Raw genomic sequence first — 21,909 nt, 5'->3', positions numbered from 1 at the left:
TTTCTGGAATTTATTTTTCCATCTAACATTTTACATTAACATAATAATTTTCATGCTGTCACTACACACGCACCCAGGCCACACTGCCCACCATCCCACACTGTCCAAACGATACCTACTGCTTCAAATCAACTAGCTGCCAGTCAAACAAAAAGGGAAAGTGGTGCCTGACCACTGGAACACAAAAGGGGCACTAAAAAACAGTCAACAGCTTTAAAGGATGCTCTGCTGAACTGAGTAATTCTAGCCTACAGCAGGAGTCTGTATTATATCAGACACAACTTTTCATTTGTACGATTGAATTTATTCAGGCCTGTCTTCATGACAGCATTCATTTCCTGCTTCTCAGACCTGTGCTCTTCTCATCCTGTATCACTCATCAACCCATTCTATTTTGTGTGTCAAAATGGCTGATGAAAACATTAAGCAAGATCAGTCCTGAAACTAAACTTTGAGAGGCATCCTTGGCAGCTATTGATTGGTACTTCTCCTTGCAGCAGGACCCTCTGCCATCTCTCTTTGAGCCATCTCATTATTTTAAAATTCATTTGTTATCTCTATGCTCTTTGTCATAACCAATTGTTTTTCACGTGACATAACGTGAAATGCCTCTTGAATACCAGATAGATGAATTCTACGGTAATTATTTAGTTGATTATTTTTTTCTTTTTAATGTAAACCTCTTACCTTGACAAGGAAACTTATCATGTTATTTCAGCATGATCAACCTTTAGTAAACCTATTTTTATTTTAACCCATCTTCAATGACAGGAGCAAATACAAAGTGAAAAATGGAAACCTCATTTGTTTGGAAAACATTATGTCTTCATTATCTATATCATCACCTACTGGATTTATCATTTGCTTTATTTTCAGGTTTCATACATGAAGAATTTCAACACAATGATCCAGTAGATTAAAATCCCTCACACTCTCTGTTCTTGGCCTGAAAGCTGATGAAAATGAATCAAGAAAATCAAGAAAAGTGACTTGAGATGCAAATGTTAGATAGTTTTAGTGCTCATAGAGCTTCTAAATCTTTATTTGTAATATCAGAAACAGTTAAACAGTTTAACAGTCATCTTTCTCTGCCACTAACTGGGAAAATAATGTGTTAAATATGAGTGAATGCTCATTGCCTATGTACGCCTGTGTAAGAATCAACAAATGTTTTGCAGTTCTTCATTCACAATGGGAAAATTATAATCAGTGGGCATTTTTGAAACAGAAGTTAATTGTACACTTCAGTGAGATGATACAGATAAGAAAAGTGATGGCTGCAGGCACACAACTACTCCTCTTTTTGTAGCTAGATAGCTAAGAACAGAGAAAAGGGAGGGGAGTATGAGAGAAAACAAATCCCCAAAGAATCACTAGTGATTGCTTCCTGGTGACTTATTTTTGTTCCTCTCTTTACCAGAGGACCACTTCCAGAAATTCTGCTTTTCAGGCTCCATCTACCTGGCCCCCCTGAGGCTCCCACCAGGCCTCAGTGCCCACTGGAGAAAGGTGGCCCCGCTGGGTCCTGCTGAGAATGATGCCAGGCTGAGGCCAGTGCCATCTGCCAGGAAGGCAGCCCGGGGTGTTCGTGTGGATCTAGCTCTGACCTATTTTAGATGTTTACATCTCAGTGAGCGAGTCACACCCAGTATCTTTTGTTTCTGTAATTCTCCATAATAATGAAACTATCTCACATGATGAAAGGCAGTTTTTCTGTCAGCCCTTCCAACGTGAGAGGTGTGCCATAATGACTGACAAGACAGAAGAAGTCATGAGTGCAGGAGAGCTAAAAGTGGTTTTGTACAGACGTGTTGCAGTGAACCTAAGACGGCTCTGCTTGACAAATTCCGTTCAGCTCACTCCAGAATCTGTAAACACAGATATTGGCTGAAACCTCATCTGACTCTTCCTGGCAATGAAGTTTTGGAAAGACATCAGTTTGTTACTGGAAACCTCCTGGGAAGCATTTCAGTACTGCTGATTGAAATTCTAACCAGGGCGTATATAGAAGGAATAGCAACAACAGGAAGTATTTTTAATCCAGTAAAGTATCTGTAGCACCAGCTCTGACACTGCAGAACCAAAGTGATCTGAGCACGACCCTGGAGGGAGCATGTAGGCTTGGCTTACTTGTGCACATAGGAATGTGCAAGGGAAGAAGGAGACAGTGTGGATTCTGTGCAAGAGGTTGTACTGCTGTCCCACTTGCAGATGCAGTAGTATTTTAATATTACACTGTGACAGAGGATGAGTGAGCTGATACCAGAGTATCAGATTTTTCTCCCCTTGCTTTTCTTTCCCTTTAGCCTGTTGGGTTCCAAAGTCGGAAGGCTTCATACTATACTGTAATCCACCTCATGCTAGTTGGTAACAAGCCAGCAGAGACAGTGCTGACATGAGTGAGGCCATGACTGTTCAGCAAGGCCAGGACTGCTTCTGTGATCTGGGCAGCTTCACAGAAAGCTGCAGTCACTGCAGTGGTAGGAGGAGGACACCAACAAGCTGCTTAGGAGGGATGTTCTGTGGGTCACCTCACTCAGGGCAGCACATTTTGGGGCTTACAGAATGACTGCCAGGCAGAGTAAAAGGATTGTGCTGCTGGAGATATGGCTGCAAGAAAAATGGCCCCCTTCTGATCAGCACAAATGTCACTCCTGCTGATGGAAAACATTTTCTAATAATAATAATGAAACACTAGGTTTGCAGGGAATGACTCACAAAGGCTCCAGTACCAGGGATAACACACGCTCTTAGTACGCTCTGGAGGATGAGGAAGATGAAGAGGTGACTGGAATACTTCTGGAATTCTCTCCTCACCCTGTTGGTGTATGATTTTAGCAAAACCAGTCTTCATTACTTTTTCTACATTCACATAAACACTATCTGCACAAGAATGTAAACAACAGTAATAAAGTGAAATCTTGGAAGCAGGACAGCTCCCGAAGAGTGCCTGCTTTCTGAAAACATGTACATGTACGCAGTCCTGCAGCTTGCAGCCAGTAGCTAGGGGCCTTTAGCCTGGCCAGTCTGCTAGTGACTTACAGGCTGACACGCAGGCAGGTGAATAATGGAGGACCTCCAGTGGATGAGGACTGGCCACCAACATGAATACTCATGTCAAGGTGGAGCAGTGTTGGCTATGGGAAAGGAAGACAGTGCAATACAACCTTTCTCAACAGTTACTTTAGCAATGGCTTTGCATACATCTTTATTCCTCCATGAGGCACCTCAGTCCCTCCTATTCTCTTTGAGATAGAGGAGTCCAGACAGATATCTGCATGGCTTCAGCCACAAGCTACAGCACAGCACTGCAACTGTAGCCCAGTGGTGCTGATATCCAGAACAGTTAATCAAAGAGGCTATGGTCTTTAAATGACAGTTTGTGACTGAGTGATCCAGGAATCAGTACCATCATGTTTCATACAGGGCTTAGAATTGGTTAAAATACATGAAAGCAGGCCTGCAGTCATGGGTAGTAGAGAGGATGGAGACTTGATCAGATGCAAAAGGGAGCAGGAAGTCCCACACATGATACTGAAGTTCACCTAGTTGGTCCTGACCTGTATCCCGTTGCAGTGTGGCCTCCAGCTCATTCGTGACTGGGGAAGATGACAGAGTATGATGAGGCATTTTGCTGTGCTGCTGATTTAGACTATGGTGGGGAACCTCCACAGCAGGCCAAGGCCATTCCAACCTCTACCAACTTAGTGCAGGAGTGTGAGTTGGGTGAGGCTGGTCCATAGACCTCTGACATTACGTTAAAAATGAAAAAATAAAAAAGAATCTGGGAGAGAGGAAAGTGAAATCTTTTAGTATTAACCACAATTAGGACTCACAAAATTCCCATTGACTATTACATGTGGCCATGGTACTAATAAGTATTAGGATTTTTCACTTTTTTAAGAGAGTTATTTTTATTAACACAAGAGTATACAATAATAAATAACTGCTTTGTTGTTCTTAAAGGCATTTCATGTAAAATCAGCCCACATAAACTATCAGGAATATATCTTTAAAATTTGTAGAGTATATAAATGGTCAGTAGCCCACTGCATTTTTCTTTTGAAAATATTCTTCATTCATTTAGTTGACAGCCGAGTGTGCAAAAATGCAGTGCAGTTTTGATTATAAAGTAGACATTTCAATCATTAGCCTATATAAGACACTTAAATACTCCATAGGTATCTAAATTTGTTTTATTCTGAATATGCTTTTCTTATTATTACATACCTCACTCACAGTTTAATTCTAGAAAAATAATACTTACTCTAAAAGTCATTTGCTGGAAAGTTTTATAGCCTGTGAACAGGTGAACAGCTGTCAATATCAGCTGGAACACAGTCGAAGGACCTGTAGCTCAGCATCTGGCTGAGAGAAAGGGCAAGTCCTCATGGCTCAGAGTTTCCACTCCATGTCAAGCTCCTCATAATAAAATCCTTAGAATCCACCTGCTAAAGCCTTTGGTCTAAGAGGCATGCTTATAAAGCCTCTGACTTTGAGGTCTGCTTTCTGGGACTAAATCATATTATTTCATCCTCCGAAGGAAAGCTGACATTAGTGGGACTTGGTGGTTAGTGCATTAAATGATAGAGCTTGACCCACTGGCTTAATAAAAAAATAAAAGAGGTAGGACTATACTGTTCAAGTCCATACTACTGCTTGACAAACTGAAAGGAATCAAATGATTGTCTCAAGACGTAAAATAAAAATTAAAACATTTTGTCTGCAGGATCTATAGATCACATCCATGAATGCATATTGAGGACTTGCTCTGCAATATTTGGTCACTCCATTCCTGGAGCTTGGTAGTTTGGACAGATCAGGAGAGATAAGCTCTCACTCTCTTAAATTTTTTGTTGCAGATGACAGAAGATCTGATTTGCAGCTGCTTAAATTACTTTTTAATAATCTCTAAGCATTGAAGAAATCATGCTGGATGTCTAGCACTGGTTGATTTTCTAAGAGTACCTTCTAGCAAAAGTAATTCTCTTGGCTTCAAGAATGAGGTTTGAGGTGAACAAATCAACTTGGCATTCCTATATGGGCCCAAGAGGAACTAGTTCAGATAGGGACTGGGAGGCTCAGCAGTGCAAACTGCTCTGACTGCCAGCTCTGCAACTTTAAAGCCCCAGCATGTGAGAGCACACTGGATAAAGAAGTCCTTTCCGTGACTCCAGCTGATGGCTCTATCACTTCTGGCTAATGAGAGGCAGAAGCAGAAGAGGAAGAAGACAAGTGGCAGGAGACGGCAGCAAAAGTACCATAGATAAGCAGGGGGGGAAGGATGAAAGGGGAGTGCTAGTCTGTAAGACACTTTTCCCAGCACAGTACCTGAGACCTGAGGCTCAACAGTCTGCTATCGGCAAATACCTGTGAAATCACTGATAAAACCAGAGTGGTAGTCCTTTCAGGGGATGGCTCAAACTGTTCGCTATTGCCATCGATTGCATCAAGTCACCCACTGCCAGAGACCTGGAGCTTTTATCCCTCCTGAGATAGTCAGGAGAGACTATTCTCATGACAGTGACTTGCCCATTTTCAGCTTTGCGTTATTTAAAAAGGGAAACTGAAGAAATTAGACTACTGTTAAAAGAACACTAAGATTGCATAGTCAAGCACCAAAGAGAAGGGACATACCAGACACAGATTGTGAAATATACATGCCTTTGGCCTTGTAGCACTCATGTAGTATGTTATGGCTCCAAAAGAAGTGACTACATGCTCATTTTTCCCTGGGCACCTTGCCTCTCATTCAGAGCAGAGAATGGCCAATACTTAAAACATTAAATGTGGTGAATGTACAGTGTTGTATAGGGCTGCTTCATCCAGACATGGAAAATATGTTCTGGGTTATGCAAGGGGCTGGAGGATGGCTTTAGTCTGTTGTTCTCATATTCCACCTCAGTACTGGCATGAATCACAAATGCTTTCCATTACAATAGGAGTCATAGGAAACTGCTTTTTCATATATAAAACTATTTCATAATGTTAACTGTCATGTAAAATGATCTCCATATTCAGTTGGGAGACATGAGGTTTTGGTGAGATCAACTAAGAGAGGTGGCAACACCACCAAGTTTTCAGGATTACAGATACTTGAGACCTGAAACAAGAACAGCAGAAAATAAGCACAGCTGTGGCGCTCAAAGGAAGAAAGAGAAAAGAAGAATCACAGAGCTGAAGACTGTCATGGGGAATACTTTCAGAGGTCAGATTAAAGTCAAATGGAGCAAAATTTGGCATTGTTTTCTTCATGTTGAATGCTTGACTTTATAGGCACATAATTCAGAGATCAGAATGTTAAAATTAGGTATAAGAAAATATCAGAGTATGGAGCAGAACCATTTACCTCCTATTCAATCACTTTTTGAATTTAGCTCAGGCTATAATGACTGAAAGCCACTGAAATGCTGATGATCTCCATCCACCTTTGCTAAATGTACAGAAACCAGCTTCAGCTGAAATTAAGTTTTCTATGTAAGAAGCAAAGAGCAGTTGAGAACTGCAGAGTGCTCTCACCATCCATTTGAAAAACAGCTTTTTCTGATGAAGATTAAAAGGTTTTGGTAGGGGAATTAAAAAGCACATAGTTATTGGCTCTACCGTTTGGTAAAATAAAACAAAACACACTTTTCTTATTTTTCCTTCATTTTTCTGAAGCTTATTTAATACATATTTTTTTTTATTACAGAGGGAGATGAATCAGGAAGAAATGCCAGTGAGACATGTAGACATTAGAGGCATGTAAACATTTTCCTTGTAAATATTCCCAAAGTCTAGACCCACATAAAAGCTGGAACTTACCAAGTCAGTCCTAATTGCACAATTTACAATGGAAAGCACTTAGATATTTTCCCAAAGGCAGGAATGTAGTTCTCAGAGTAATGAAGAGTCTTCTAGAACCTGTTCCTAGCTCTCAGACCTAATCTGGAAAGCAGAGCATGAAAAGAAAGCAAATGTAGATATACCAAACTTACAAACAAACAACAAGACCTTAGAAACCATGTGCTGTTTTCTAACCGCATAGTCAGCTTCTGAGAGATCATTACTGTTAATATCCAATCACTATGTATGGGCTTGCATTCAGATAAAAGAATAGGTCAAAGCATGGAAAGTTCTCTCATTGCTAGTGCTATTTCTACAACCGTAGTAACTTTCATTTTAGCACTGCAGTTTTTTAGGTGTCGAGTTATTTCATAAGCTCTCCCAGAGCCTAACAAAGAAAAAAAGATACAAAATTAGAAAACTACTAATCACTTTTTCCTAATACTTTCACTTAGAAAACACTAGCAAGGTGTATTCTTTCATTTTTAATTATTTCTTTTTTTCTGAAAACAAAACCAAACAAAATGAACTCACACTTAATATGCTTTTCCTGAAAATATATTAATTTGTATGGTTTGGATTCCATCTTCAGCTGATATTCTGTTTAATCAAAAATACTGCACAGAATCAAAGAAAAAATGCTGATTTATATTTTATTGCTCATGTTTTATCTTTCTTACTTGCATAAAAGGCCTATTTTCTGCATTTTTAACATATCTTAATTTGAATATGTTAACACATATATTCATATGCCTATTCTACGTACAAATATTTTGTATAAGTCTATAACAATGCATGCATATACATGAATATACATAAATATGCAGATATACAACTTTCAATTATTTTTTAAAATACATCAAAGGAAATCACTATTGTTATCCACCAGCTGTGACCAGAACTGTCTCTTTAACATGCTGCATTTAATGAGACATTATGTTAGCATTTCTTGCTTTCTCAGGAAAAAAAAATATCTATGTTAAAATCAGTAAGCGAATTATGTAAATAACGTACCAACCCTGATGAAACAGCAATTATATATCTCAGCAGCTGCGTACATCCATTTATGATAGATGATTAACTAGCAAATTGTTTGCATATTTGTTTTATGGAGCATTTGGCAATTTAACTATTAGCTATGAAGGTTTAGCCAAAAGTCATTAAAATGCTGAGACTAGTATAGATCACAGCTGGTGCTGTTTTAGCAGACCAAAGAACTACCTTAAAAGACTACATCCACAATGGGATTAGATATCATGCTGGGCACCTAATCTAACCATTCAGTGGTTTGTGGAGAGTTGGAAAACCTGAGTTTTGGATTCTTCTTCTGTTTGAACCCTAACATGTACGTCACCAAGTCTGTGTTATCCATATCTCCTGCTGACATTTTTGTGAGGACAGATACCTTTGCATTGGACCAGAATACAAGCACAAGTTTAGAAAGCCCATAGAGCTTCACAAGTAGGTCTTGGCTTTTGGAGGCTTGTATTCCAGTTCTACTTTGATAGATATCTTATATAAATCTCTTGCAATGTAGTTTAAATCTGTTCAGAAGAGAACCTGCATCTTGGTTCCCCATGGTCTGGGTAAGTGCACTGACGAGGGAAGAAGAACAGACAGACACACTTGTAGGTGTGGCTGAAGTGATTGAAGACATCATCAGAGATTTCTTCTAATGTTATCAAGCCAGCAGAATTTAATTGTGTGTTGTCCCTCTCTGTTTTTAGCACCAAATGCAGAGATTCAGGCTGTAAAAGCAAACTTTGCACTAAAACAGATGAGAGATACAGATATTTTCACAGCTGTTGCAAGCAGCTGTAAAACTGCATCCATCAGCTGCAGATACTTGAAGAGTGTGAGTTGCTCTGAAGGTAGTGAAGTTCAGGTTCTGGAAAACAACTATTAACTGAAGTGAACATGGATATTCATTTTGGTCTTTAAGACTTTTCTGCAGGTGGTCTGTTTTTATTCAGGGGTTCAATAATTCCAGTTCTTCTATTACTTTACATCATTATTTACGTGGAAACAGGTTTGTGTAATTTTTAAGTTAACTGTACATTCTTGTGCTTTGATGTAGGAGGTGTTGGTGCTTCTTCATCCCCTTTTAGGTCTCCATCCTCTCTCATGCCCGATAATTTACCACTGGCCGTTTTCTCCAAGTGCTATACTATACTGCAAAGATTTTTCCAGACACACTCAGATCCATAGCATGCACAAGCAGATTTAAGGAGTTTTTCCTCCCACCACTCCCGTGCATTTCTGCCCTGCCTCTAGGCATAGTCAAACCCAGAGCAAACATTGATCTGCTAGTGTTGCTACACAGAGATCATGCAGCTCTAGCTGTTAATTACAGGCAAAGTACACTATTTAGCAGAGAAAGACAAGCATCAGAGTAACTTGACATGTAGGTGCAGCTACACTGCTGCGCCTACGTATATTCACATGATGGCTGCACCCCACCTGCTTGTCCCCTGTTGTCCCTGCCTGCTCTCCCTGCCCTCCAGGAAGGAGCTAAATGAGCTCAGGCTTTAGAAGTATTAAACATATAAACATTATTTTGGAGGTCTGAGACAAAGAAATATGTATTTGTGCTTCTGAAGCCAGACTGATTCACCAAATCAGCAGTGATACAAGGCTGTTTCAGCTTAATTTAGCTATGTGAGTTAGAAGAGGTGTTTAAACAGTAAATTGCACCTGGCCAAAAGTCTACTGGATTTATTTCCTTGAAATGTCAGATACCAACCATAATTTTCATGTGTTCTTGTTCACTTATTTCATCCACAGCCTCGTCAGTTTCAGAGTTGACCTAGAAGATTTGTGAGGAATCAGAGAAATACATTGTTTGCTCTGTTTGTGAAACAGGCTTTCCAGGAACAATATTTTCTCTTGCTACTCGCCTCTCAAATTTCCTTTCAGCCTGTTGCTATGCTTGTGGAGTCTGTATACACTCAGTTTATACCATAAGCTGCTTACATCAAGGAGGTACTACTCTTGCTTGTCTGTAATGTAAGTTTTTCACTGTGGACATAGCAACATATGCAGATAATCTACATTATACAGCTAACAGGGGAGATGAGTAAGTCATCATGATCGTTGCTCCTTTGAGTAAGCTTGACAATACATGGTCATCAATGTTGAGAAAAAAGAAGAAAGAGAACTTGTACACAACACACAAGTTGTACACAACTGTGATGAGCTTTTAACTTGTTTCTGTAAGTGAAAAGAATAATTTTAAGATGAGATATCTGTCTTGCTGGTGTGTGGTTTTGGGAAGCACTATGGGATACCCTGCCAGAACAGATTCATCTAAAATTTAAATGAACCAAGTCTGAGCTTTCCCATTTTCTCATTTTTCCTGATTCAGTGCACAAGAGGATGGTGATTCCAGCAGGAAGAAAGCAGGAGGAAAATCTGCTTGAAGAGTTGCCTTCCTAAATTAAGCAGGATAAAGAGGCGACCTGAATTTGTTTGCTTGTCTTTAAATAAACAACTCATGAAATCTTAAAAAGAAGCTTTTGACTGTAAACAGTGACTTTGCCTATTTACTGCATATTAAAAGACTTACCCTGCCTCCTCCACCTCCAGCTGACAGGGAGACTTCCCAGGGAATACATGCAGGCTTGTTGCCTTCCTCAGGCACTGAGCTTTCTGGTGCTTTAGTTTCTAGCCCTTACTGCTGTAAAGAAAAAGCAAAATATGAAAGTGCTCTCCAGGTGGGAAATACAGCAATACCAAAGTACTGTCACCCTTTCCCATTTCTCTCTCCATCTCCAACCCACGGTACAGTTCTGCCTTGTTAGATGCTACTGGCACCAAAGAGAGCAAGAACCATTCATCTGGACAGAGCAGAAAGCCTTAAAATCTTCTTGCTTCAAAATGACATATTTTGATGTTATTTATTTGCTTTCTGTGCTTGAGTTTTCAGAGTCATGCCAGCGATTGCAATCATGAAGTCTACATTTTTTTCCTAAAATGGGACCTCAGGCTGCCATTAATAATTTCTTTCCATAGATGAAGCTTTAAGAAAAATATCAAGCATTTTAAGACTCCTAATAAAATCTCCAGAACTGTCAACATTTTATGTTATTGGCTCCCATGCTCTCCTCATCTCTTCCTGCTTTGAAAAACCAATTCACTCATGTCAGATAAGAGAGCCAGAATGCATGATATCCATCCAAAATTGGAGTGCAGAAACACATTTTGCAGTTCAGGCCAATCTCATCTCACAATCTTTAATAATAGCTCAATTTTAGAACATTCTGAGAGTAAAAAATTAACAGTAAACAGTAATATTTTCTTCAGATAGAAAATGTAAGTAGGGACCCAAATATGCACTACATGGTAGAATGAGCTGCAGTCCTACTGAGTGAGGTGCTGCCATTTTGATTTAACTTGGAGATACAGTTGAGGCCATTAGTTACTACAGCAATCAAAGTAACAAATTATTTTGCTTTTGACAAGTTGCTTTTTAATGAAACTTTGCCTTTTTGATGAGAGATGATATGTGACCTGAAATTTATAAACATTCCCGGAGCAACTCTCCGACCTTCTTTGAAAGATTGAAGTTCTGAACACCAAAACCAATTTGAGTCATTTTTGTGAAGAAATCTTTTGAAGTGTGTATACATGTATGAATTGATCCTGTTTGCTAGTTTATTCTGAAAATAAGAAAAACAAAGTTTTCCTTTATTTAGTGCTACGATGGGAATGCCACAGAACTGCAACTGAATCTGAGAGTCCCACTGTAGTAGTTACTACAGGAGAAGTCTGCTCCTGCTCCAGGACACATATAAACCCAGATGTCAGTTAGAGGAGAGAATAATGAGTCAGGGTGATGAGGTCACATTAAAAAAACAGAGTTTAGCAGAAAAACAGGAGCCTTAGTCTGCCACAAGAACTTTTTTCAGGATGATGTAATTTCTATTAAATGACATGAAATTACATTATTCTCCAGTACTGCACACAGCCCAAAACATTGACATGTATGAAGGTATGCAGTTTTTCCAAAGAGAAGAACTATTCAAAAATAAGTACAATATCTCAAAATGCTGTGACTTGTAATAGTGGATACAAGTATTGTGTTTCCAAGGTTTTCAACATTGGAAAGAACATTTGCAGACCTCATTTTGAAATAACTGTCCTTGAGTAATAGAAGACAGTCCCCTCTTTTTTTACAATTAATATAGTAAGTACATCATCATAAAACTTTGAAAGGATTGGGATCAACTTATTGTTTGACAAAGCTAAAGCAAGAAGGGTAATCAATCCCTTGGCAATGGAAATTTTAAATTTAAAATAAGCTTTAACAAAGCCTTTGAACCTTCAAACACTTTATCCTTAAGAAATTAATGGGTCCCTGTAGAAGTCGTATTTCCTTTTCTGTTGCAGTTATATATACTTCAATTACATTAATCAACAATGAAGCAAAATAGCAGATAGAGACCAGCCTCCTAGGAAAAAATACTTCATGTCTCTTTGCCACTTCTTGCCCTCCCCTTCCCCTCCTTATTTATTTATTTATTTATTTATTTATTTATTTTCTTTTTTGTATTTAAAGTTGCTCTGGGTTCCTTGGGAAAAAAAAAAAAAAAGTATTTTCTGTTTTTTTTAAGCTCTGTTTATTTCAGCTTCACTCTGCTGTCGTAATTACACCTCCCTCCACCCCTGACCTATTCCCCTCTCCAGCAATTTGTGTTGACTGCGGCAATACCTATGGATGAAAGCAGCCCTACGTGAGAGGTTTCATTCTGCTGAACTTGGTACAGCACTGAAGAGTCCTTCAAATGTTTCTCTTCTTTAAAGGCAATTGGAACTTTATGGAACATTTTCTTTTTCCTCTTAGGAGCAATTACCGTTGTGGTCCCCAAGCTGCCATGCCAGCCTCTGCCTTTGGGCAAAAATGAATATATTTTTCAAGTTTCACTACATCAAAACCTCCTAGAAGTGACCTTCCTTGTTACAGGTATAGATTGTGGCTGCCTTTATTGTGTCTACCCTTAAATCCCATCTTAGTTATAGTTTCAGTTTAGCTCAGCTTCTCCAAACATGAAAAGAGAGTCTGTGTGAACTGTTGACACTGTTTTCCCCTCTTGGTTCCTTTGCTCTCCTTAAAAACCCAAAGCCTAAAAATAAATGTCTTCAACTTCAGCCTTCTATCTGGTGTCTCCTCGCACAGCTTTGTAAAGAAGCTCATATCCACCACTGAACATTATTTTGTCATTCTTGTGATGTTTAGCTGATCTCTCTGCTAGCTTTACCTGAGAGCACCACCGTGTAGAAGCTGCATGTCTATTACTATCTGTATTATAAATGTTCTGCTTAAGGAGTTTATGTAACTCAGAGGTAAGAATTTGGTTTTGGCTGAAAGTCATTACCTCTTAGCCAAAAAGCAGAATTTTGTTTAATTTGACATAAATAAAATTGACGTGCTGTGGCAGGTCTATTTATACTGAAGGATGGGCCCTTGTGTTTAAATCAGTATCTCCACATACCGCATGAGGATAGCTTTGCTAGAAGAAAGCCCACAGCATTGGGTTAGAATTTGTGTAGTCTCTAACACAGATAGCACTAATGCAAAGTGAGATAGACAGATCTTTACAGAGCAATTCACTATATCCATACCTCCTGATCCTACAGAATGTGCAAGAGGACCCAACAAAGACATGCTATGTCCCAAGGCAATAAAAGGAAATTTGTCCTTTTCCTTCTCTATCACATAGAAATACCTCTTATTTGTCTGTATTTGCAGATATCTAGCTGATGAAGTGGGCTGATAATTGATCACAGACACTGAAATTTAAATAGAAACATGTATTAGATGAAAAGTTGACGGAGCTGGGCTTGTTCAGTCTGGAGAAGAGGATTTCCAGTACCTAAAGGGAGCTTATAAACAGGAGGGAGACCAACTTTTTATGTGCACAGATACTGATAGGACAAGGGACAAGGTTTCAAACTAAAAAAGGAGAGATTTAGATTAGATACTATAAGGGTGATAAGGCACTGGAATAGGATGCGCAGAGAAGCTGTGAATGTCCCATTCCTGGAAGTGTTGAAAGCTAAGTTGGATGGAGCCCTGGGCAACCTAGTCTGGTGGGTGGCAACCCTTCCCACAGCAGGGGGCTTGGAACTGGATGGTATTTCAAGTTCCTTTCAACCCAAGCCACTATATGATTCTATGATCATAGATAAAAATTCTCTTTGTAGCTATGTGAAGGCACATGGAAGACAGAAAGGTGATTCAAGACAGCCAGCATGGTTTCAGCAAGGGCAAAACATATCTGACCGATCTAGAGGCTTTCAATGATGGAATGGCTATATTAATAGACACCTGGACTTCTCTTAGGCCTTTTATATAGACCCTGGACAACATCCTTGTCTCTAAACTGGGGACATATGGATTTGAAGGGTAGACTATTCAGTGGATAAGAAATGGATTGGATGGTTGCATCCAGAATTGTGGTCGATGTCTCTATGTTCAAGTGGAGACCAGTGAAGACTGGCATTCATCAGAGGTCCATATAATGACTAGTACTGTTTAATGACTTTATTAATAAAATATGTTATTATGAATTGACATGGTTTGGCCTAGTGAAGGATCTGGGAGACATTATAGCAACCTTTCAGTACTTGAAAGGTACCTAGTGGGAAGATGAAGAGTGGTTTTTTATCATGGAGCGTAGTGATAGGACAAGAGGGAACAGTTTAAAATGAAATAGGGCTGATTTGGATTAAGTGAGAACAGAAGACAGAATACAGAAGAAATTCTTTACTATGAGGCTTGTGAGGCACTGGAAGAGATTGCCCAGAGAATCTTTGGATATCTACTCCACAGAGCAAAGGTTCTTCAAAGGAATCTTTAAAGATCCCTTCCAACCCAAACTATTCTATGGTTGTGATTCCATGAAATTCAGCCCTGACTTTAATCGGTTCTGTCATCCTTAAGACAGAAATTGGAGGGAGAGGGAGATTCCCACTCTGCTGGGTGTCTACTTGTAAAATGCGTACAGTACAGTTTTGAGATTACAAAATTGATTTCTGCACATTCAGACCTCCTATGTTACTATCCCTTTGCTTTCCTCTGCAATAAGCTTACATACTTGGCTTTGTTAGAGTATTCAAATGGCGAGATGTGTCTTTACTGAAATTGTCTTATATTGCACACCATGAATGTACTTCTATTTTTTTTTTTTAAATCATGTTAAAGAGAGCTGATTGCTAAGTTAGTTTCTTAAACTCAGTGAAAAGCAACAGTAACAGACTGGTTATGAAATTAAGTATCTTGTTTTGCTTCCAAGGAAATTGTAGGAACTATTTTGTGGTTGAAATAATTATGGATATGGGTGTGTTTTATATAATATGGGTACTTAATTGCTGCATTTAACGCACTCAGACTATTTTTAAAGGACTTTTATTTATAATAAACTTCTTCATGTCCAAAATTGGTTCCAGCAGTTTTAAGAACTGTAGACAAAATGCATGAGACAGAGCCTTGAAATTTACACCACTCCCAAAACACAACCATGCTGAGATGGCTGCTGATGACAGTGCTCCCAAGCTCATTTAAATTTCTATAGTATTATAGAAAAATAATTAAAATCCCTGGCCTCATTTTTCTGCCCAAGTACAAATTTTCTGACATTTTAGTCTGCTCAATTTACAAGTGGAAATCAGTGTTTATTTGTAAAGAGTAACCTGTTTCTGGTTTCTGTATCCCTTTCTGGATATAGAAATTAAGCTATATATAGTAGAAAACAATCTCTGAAGTTAATACATAATGGAGAACTGCAGAGGCAACAAAACTCTAATGGCTGGAAGGTCAAGTGATGGGAAGACCTAGACTTGCTCAGTGGCAGTGAATTACTGACTGATGTTGTCCAGAAATTCATAAAGAGGGAGACGAAACAGAGGGTGGGGAAAAAAAAAAAAAAAAGCGTTTGTCAAGCAGGACTTCCAGTATTTCCTGAAAAAAATTGTTCTGAAGCATTAACATTGGAGAGACATTGAGAAACAAGATCAGTTTATCTCCCTGGTCATAATAATGAACAGAAGCCTTCTGAAGGAAACAGCATCGAGAAACGTACGCACCGGTAACTAAGTGTCCCAGCATATGATATAAAACGGTATATAGCCCCTGCTTGAGGCAGAGTTCCTGATCCATTGCAGAGTGCCTGGGGGAGCTCTGGAGTAGCAGATCAGCCAAAACATTCTATAGGAAATCAGATATCTTTGATAGCAAGATCAAGAGTAAGTAAATAGGGCCAAAAAGCCCTTTGGAAAGAGTCACCAGAGAGTAGAGCAGTGTGCTTTGCAACAGACAGAAGATGGAGCAGAACATAATTCAGATCATTGTGCCTTGTGGCCCTGTTTGGGTTTAAAAAAGAAGTAGCATTAAACTATCCAGGAAGTGAAATATAGGCAACTCAGGAGCCCATAGAGCATTCACTCATCCTGGGCAATATGGGACGATTTGCTAGACTCAAGTCTACATTCTGACCAGTGCAGCTTCCCGAGACTTTGATGCATTTACAGGACAGATTTACAGGGGAGACAGAAGAGCAATTTGACTTTTTTTTTTTCCCCCCTCTGCTTCCTGACTGGCACTGCACACAGCTCCCCCACTTCTCCAGTTCAACTGAGACTCAATCCATCACTGATTTATATGTATATAAATCACAGACGAGATCAGAGGCAGGGTGTTTGTATAAAAGAAAAATCTACTTTTGTAGTTTGAGCAGTAAATGTAATTAGCAGTAGGATTAACCCGAAACTTGATGTACAGAGTACAATAATATTGTGAAACAGATTTTGGATCTAAAGTTTGTGGTCTGCATTATCAAACCTAGCAGAAAAATATGAATCTTTAAAGAAAGGTTTAAGCTACTTTGACATTCCTTACAAAGCACTGGAATTGGTAAAAAAAAATGAGACTTGACCTTCTGCTTTTCTCCTTGTAGAAAATATTCTTTCAAAAAGCAAAAGCAACTCTTTTTTCTGAAACTGACTATCATTCTATTGTACACTTTATTTGCTCCCCTTCTTTCACCCTATGTCATTCAGCAGTTTTTCAATATGGTTCCGAGACAGTCTCAAAGGGAATAAACAAAAACTGTAAGTGCTTTGGAAAAGTTACTTTTTTTGTGGTGTTTTTTGTTTTGTTTTTAAAGAGCATTAATCCTGTGCATCAAGCAGTTCTGAATGATGTCATTAAAAATAAGAAAATACAGAGGCAAAAATTGATGGAAAACATCGGATTCTTCTAGAGAAAGCAGACCTTAGGGTACTCAGCTTGCAGTGCCTTTGCACTGCTCACCCTACCTTTCCTTTGGCATTTCTCACTGATAGTTTTTGGCAATAGCATGGTTCGTCTGCTGGTTTTTGTGGCTCTCTGTCTACCCATGTTTGGTCACGAGGATGAGCCATTCAGCTTGTAAGTAGCATGAAGGTTAGATGTTATCTGCTACGCAGAGAGATGCTCATCACCTTTCCTTCTGGCTTTCCACAACAGCTGCTCTCCTCCATTCGGGCAGCGTTTTTAACTCATCTGCTGATATAATCCAGGAAAAACTCAGCTGGTGCCTCTACTTTGGGTGAAATTTGGGATACAATTACATTGTCCTGGTAAGTACAGTTTGCCTGCAGGAGTTATTCAGGTCCTGGATATGACCTGGGAACTGGGGCATTCAAAGTTTTATCAGAAGTTTGTAATTCCCTTGAAACTTTGTCTTACAGGAGAAAGGAGATAGCAAATATTGAAGACTATATCTGTGTAGTAAACTAGGCATGACGAGGGCTATACTAGGGCCCTGTCGTGCTATCCCCTGTACTGTTTAATACTTAGCACCTTTCCTGCCAATTATCCCTCTTTCAGACAATGCTTGGCTGCAGCTTAGGGCTATAAGAGAGGCCAAGGACTATTCCCAGCAGGCATGATGAAAGAGGCCCTGTTGTTTGAGGGAAAACAGAGCTCGGGTGTGCGGACACAGCAGCACTAAGGCAGTGACCTAGCTGCTTGTCTCTCTCCTATTTGATTCTCTGTTATAGACACAGTCAAAATACTAGCAATGAAGAACTGATATACGGAGGAAAAATAACCATGTTTTTATCAGTAGGATTATATATAGTTCAGCTGTTTGCAATATGGCTGGTACAAGAAAACAGCTGAACAGAGTTGGGGCTTCTGATTTTCCCTGGGTCTCAGCTGATTCTGGGGCAGCCATGAACAAGACTAAAGGGCATGGCACTTGCTTCCCACCCGGGTGACCTCACTTCAAGTCAAGACTCCGATACTGCTGAATCCCACCGGCAGAAGCCCAAGCAAAATACAGACACTATTCAGATCCCAAATAACCCTGAAGGTGACTAAAGAAAGAAATTCTACAACTTTGCCTGAGGACTGGCACAGAGGTACTTGGGGGAGAAAAGCATGGCTCACATACTCTGCTTTTTGAGAAGAAAAAAAAAAAATCCAGAATATGGCAGAAGATTTCTATCAGTTCAAAAACATTACAGCAGCATTTGTAAGGGCATACAGTGTATACACAGCTTTAAACAGTAACTATTTCAAATAGTGTCTTCACAGATCCTTTTTAGAGTGTTATTTTCACAGCAAAAATGTCTGCATTCATAATTACAGTAGGAAGTTCAAGGCTTCTGGAAAAGGAGAGTGAAAAGATGGAATAAAAGACTGCATGTGGGGAAAAGAGATTGAGAATTACTCAAATACTGAAGCGATAATATATTCTTATATTAATCTGAATAATTTCCTAGTTTCTATTTTAATATGTAGAATAGGGAATTCTGTGTCCCTCATGCACTGATTTGGTCAGAAAAATCACCCACGCTGTTTTATACAAAACACTGCAGCAGACAGAACCAATTTCCATTAGTGTTCACATTTTTTCCCCAAAGCATCTCCTTACCGTTAATGTAACTGCTCTACATTGTCCTCTTATTGTCCTGGACATGAATAAATCATTAGCCTTATTTTATTAATGAGGCCTAGCTAACAATATTCCCAAACTGACTCTGCTCTCACATCTTTCAGTGTTACAGATAGGTGCATGCTGTACTTTTGTTTCTCTACCGGGAAAGTATGGAAGCTTCACCAAGGTGATTATGTAGATTAATTGATAAGCAAGACCTGTTCCAGGCAAAGCTGGAAAGAAGAGGTCAGATTCAGTTTCTGATTTATTTTTTTCTTAAGCACTGGAAACTTTTTGCTGATTTTACATGTAATACTTGGCATCTACATTAGATAGTATCTTTTTATCTTAAGTATTGTAATGAAAATCCTTAAGCATCCTTAAGCATAGGTATTCCTGAACACTGTTACAGTGAACTACTGTTTTGAAAGCTGCTGTAACCTTACAGATAGTGATGAGAAGCAGTAGGAACAGCTCTGCGCCAGTACTGAGAGAAGTGATGGTTTTACAATGACGTATTGCAGGGTAGAACTTTGCACTGATTTGTTTCAGGGTCTGTTTGTGATGCAGTCTGTGAGGAAAGACTGAAGGGAAGTGTGTATGGGAAAAGAATCGAGAAGAAAAAAAAAAGGAAAAAAAATGAGAAAAAGCTGATATAAAGGGAATAATAAAAGACAAGAATTGGGGTAGACAGAAGCTTGAAGATGATACAGAGAAAGTAGAAATGGGTGAACTGCTGAACTGACCACAGGACTAACAAAAAGGCAGTATGAAGACTAGATTTTGAGTTAGATGAGACAGAGGAGAAAGCCAGGAGTTCTGCACTAATGGCACTGTGGCTGTGCTTGCTTCTGAAGATACTCTACTTGAACTCCATAATAGCCATATCCCAAGATATTTAATTCTGGCCTTTGGCCTTAAAATTGATTTCCTTCAATGTTCTCAATGCCTGATTGGGGATGGAGAGATTAGCTTACAAATATGATGCATCATCACAGTTGCATGGATGGATTTCTCTCCAGCTATAACTCCCAGCCCTTTGCATATTTTTGTTGACCTAAGAACAGAGAGCTTTCATTATATATTTTCTGCCTTTTCACTACGATTTGGAAAATTACCTTTGCCACTGTTTACTCCATGTATGGTAATACACACTCACAGGGGATCTTTCCTGCCTATCTCACATTATGTACCTTATTCCCATAACAATAAATGATCCCTCTTGCATTTCTCACTCCATGAATCCAGATACTCTTGAGAATGGTGCTATATAAATGCCTAAATGGATAAATCAACAAGATACTTCTCTTCTTTGTACTCTTATAGGAAGGAATATGGGGACTGTGCATTCCTCAGTAGTCTTTGTTTTTAGAATGAAGTATATGTTCTACCACTCCAGCAAGAGAAAGCAAGAGGTATCTGGTGCCAGTGAACTCCTGTACTTGCTTTGAATACTACAGTGCTATTGTTTTTAATATTTAAAGCTTCAATGTTGCCATGTAACTGGGGAAATAGCTTTTTGTGTTTAAATATTTTATGGCTTGTTGGAGTCCAAGTACAGGAAGAATTTCTTTAGTATGCTAGAGGCCCACCCTGACTGAAAAGTTTTTTGTTAACTCTTGAATGTGTAGAAACTACTCTGCATTGCAGAAATACATTAAGCATGGTCTGACCCATTTAGACACCACAAAGTACTGGAAAGTTTCTTCATTTTCACTTTTATATAGACCTTTCTATCTTTTAAATTGGCTTTTCAATGTTGAAGAAAATCTTTTATTTCATATTGGAATACTTTTTATAAAGATAACATTTAAAAATACGTGTTTATTTATAAATTGTTCCACCATTGCAAACTTCCAGAACCCATCGATATCAGAAATAAAAGCTTCATCATCAGTATTGGCTACTGTTTGCTATTTCAAAGTTGCACAAATTGCTCTGCCCTCGTGGCCAAAGAAGGCCAATGATATCCTGGGTGCATTAAAAAGAACACGGCCAGCAGGTCAAGGAAGGTGATCCTCCCCTCTGCTCTGCCCTGGTGAGGCTACATTTAGAATACCGTGTCCAGTTCAAGGCTCCCCAGTTCAAAAAGACTGGGCTTTCCTGGAAAGAGTCTAGAAGGGGGCTACCAAGATGGTAAAGGATCTGGAGCATGTGCCATAAGAGAAAAGACTGAGTAACTGAGTCTGTTCAGGCTGGGGAAGACTGAGAGAAGATCTGATTAATGTTTATAAATATGTAAAGTGGGACAGAAATGGAGGAGACCATGCTCTTCTTGGTGGTGTGTAGCAGTAGGACAAGAAGCAATGGCATAAAACTTGAACATTAGAAACTTCATACAAACATGCGTAAGAACTTCTTTCTTTAAGGTAAGGGTGATGGAGCACTGGAACAGGCTGCCCAGAGAGGTTGTGGAGTCTCATTCTACAGAGATATTCAAGACCCAACTGGACACCTACCTGTGTGACCTATTTACAGGGTAACTCCTTTAGCTGGATCTCAATGATCTCTTGAGATCCCTTCCAACCCCTGTGATTCTGTGAATGGTTCTTAATGATCTGGCTAAGAGCTACAGCCCACTTGACTCCTGTGAGGTATGTTCAGGGTGTCACCATCTTAGCAAAGTTTCTTTGAATTTCAACTGGAAACTGCTGAAATTTGATCTCTTCTGAAAGTTTGTTTGTGCACCAACAGTGAAATCAGAAAAATGAGGTCATAAAAATCAATTTCTGATATTAGTGATGAAACAATCAGTTGAATCAGTTCCTGAATTGCAACAATTCTCAGTGATCTTTATAGCAAATACAGTAAATACTGACCCCATATGAGAGATGGCTTTTACCACTGCTTTGCACAGACAACTAGAATGGTAGGTTTATTGTGAAACTGAGGAAGAGGGTTAGTGCAGAGCAACATCACGGGGACACTTGAGAATGCTGACAGTGCAGCAGGACACTCAGATATCACAGTGTAATAAATCCAAAATCTTTTAAAGTGTGGCAAAAAAAAAAAAAAAAACTTTTCTCATGAGCTTCTGTAAATGACAGAAATGTTTGCCTAAAATCCTAACACTCATGAAGTATTCCAGGGGAAACCATAATTAACATGTTCAGAGATGAAAAAATATACAGTGGATAATCACTCTGCTGAAAAACACATTTGT

At 39.1% G+C, this 21,909-nt stretch overlaps 1 long non-coding RNA gene across 1 annotated transcript in view; it reads right to left on the bottom strand.

Annotated features, from left to right (window-relative positions):
* The window catches only part of LOC146544100 (uncharacterized), a 47,489-nt gene extending 36,763 nt beyond the window's left edge, over positions 1–10,726 (bottom strand). The window contains exons 1-2 of the long non-coding RNA XR_014884089.1: positions 10,391–10,726; positions 6,805–6,927 (exon numbers count right to left, since the gene is read on the bottom strand). This is a non-coding gene — a long non-coding RNA (uncharacterized LOC146544100). The remainder of the gene's footprint in view (positions 1–6,804; positions 6,928–10,390) is intronic.
* Between the last annotated feature and the right edge of the window lie 11,183 nt (positions 10,727–21,909).

The sequence above is a fragment of the Meleagris gallopavo genome, chromosome 6, assembly GCF_905368555.1.
Source record: "Meleagris gallopavo chromosome 6, MGAL_WU_HG_1.1, whole genome shotgun sequence".
NCBI lineage: Eukaryota > Metazoa > Chordata > Aves > Galliformes > Phasianidae > Meleagris > Meleagris gallopavo.
The sequence above is the reverse complement of the archived record's forward strand: the minus strand, read 5'-3'. Positions and strand labels throughout refer to the sequence as shown.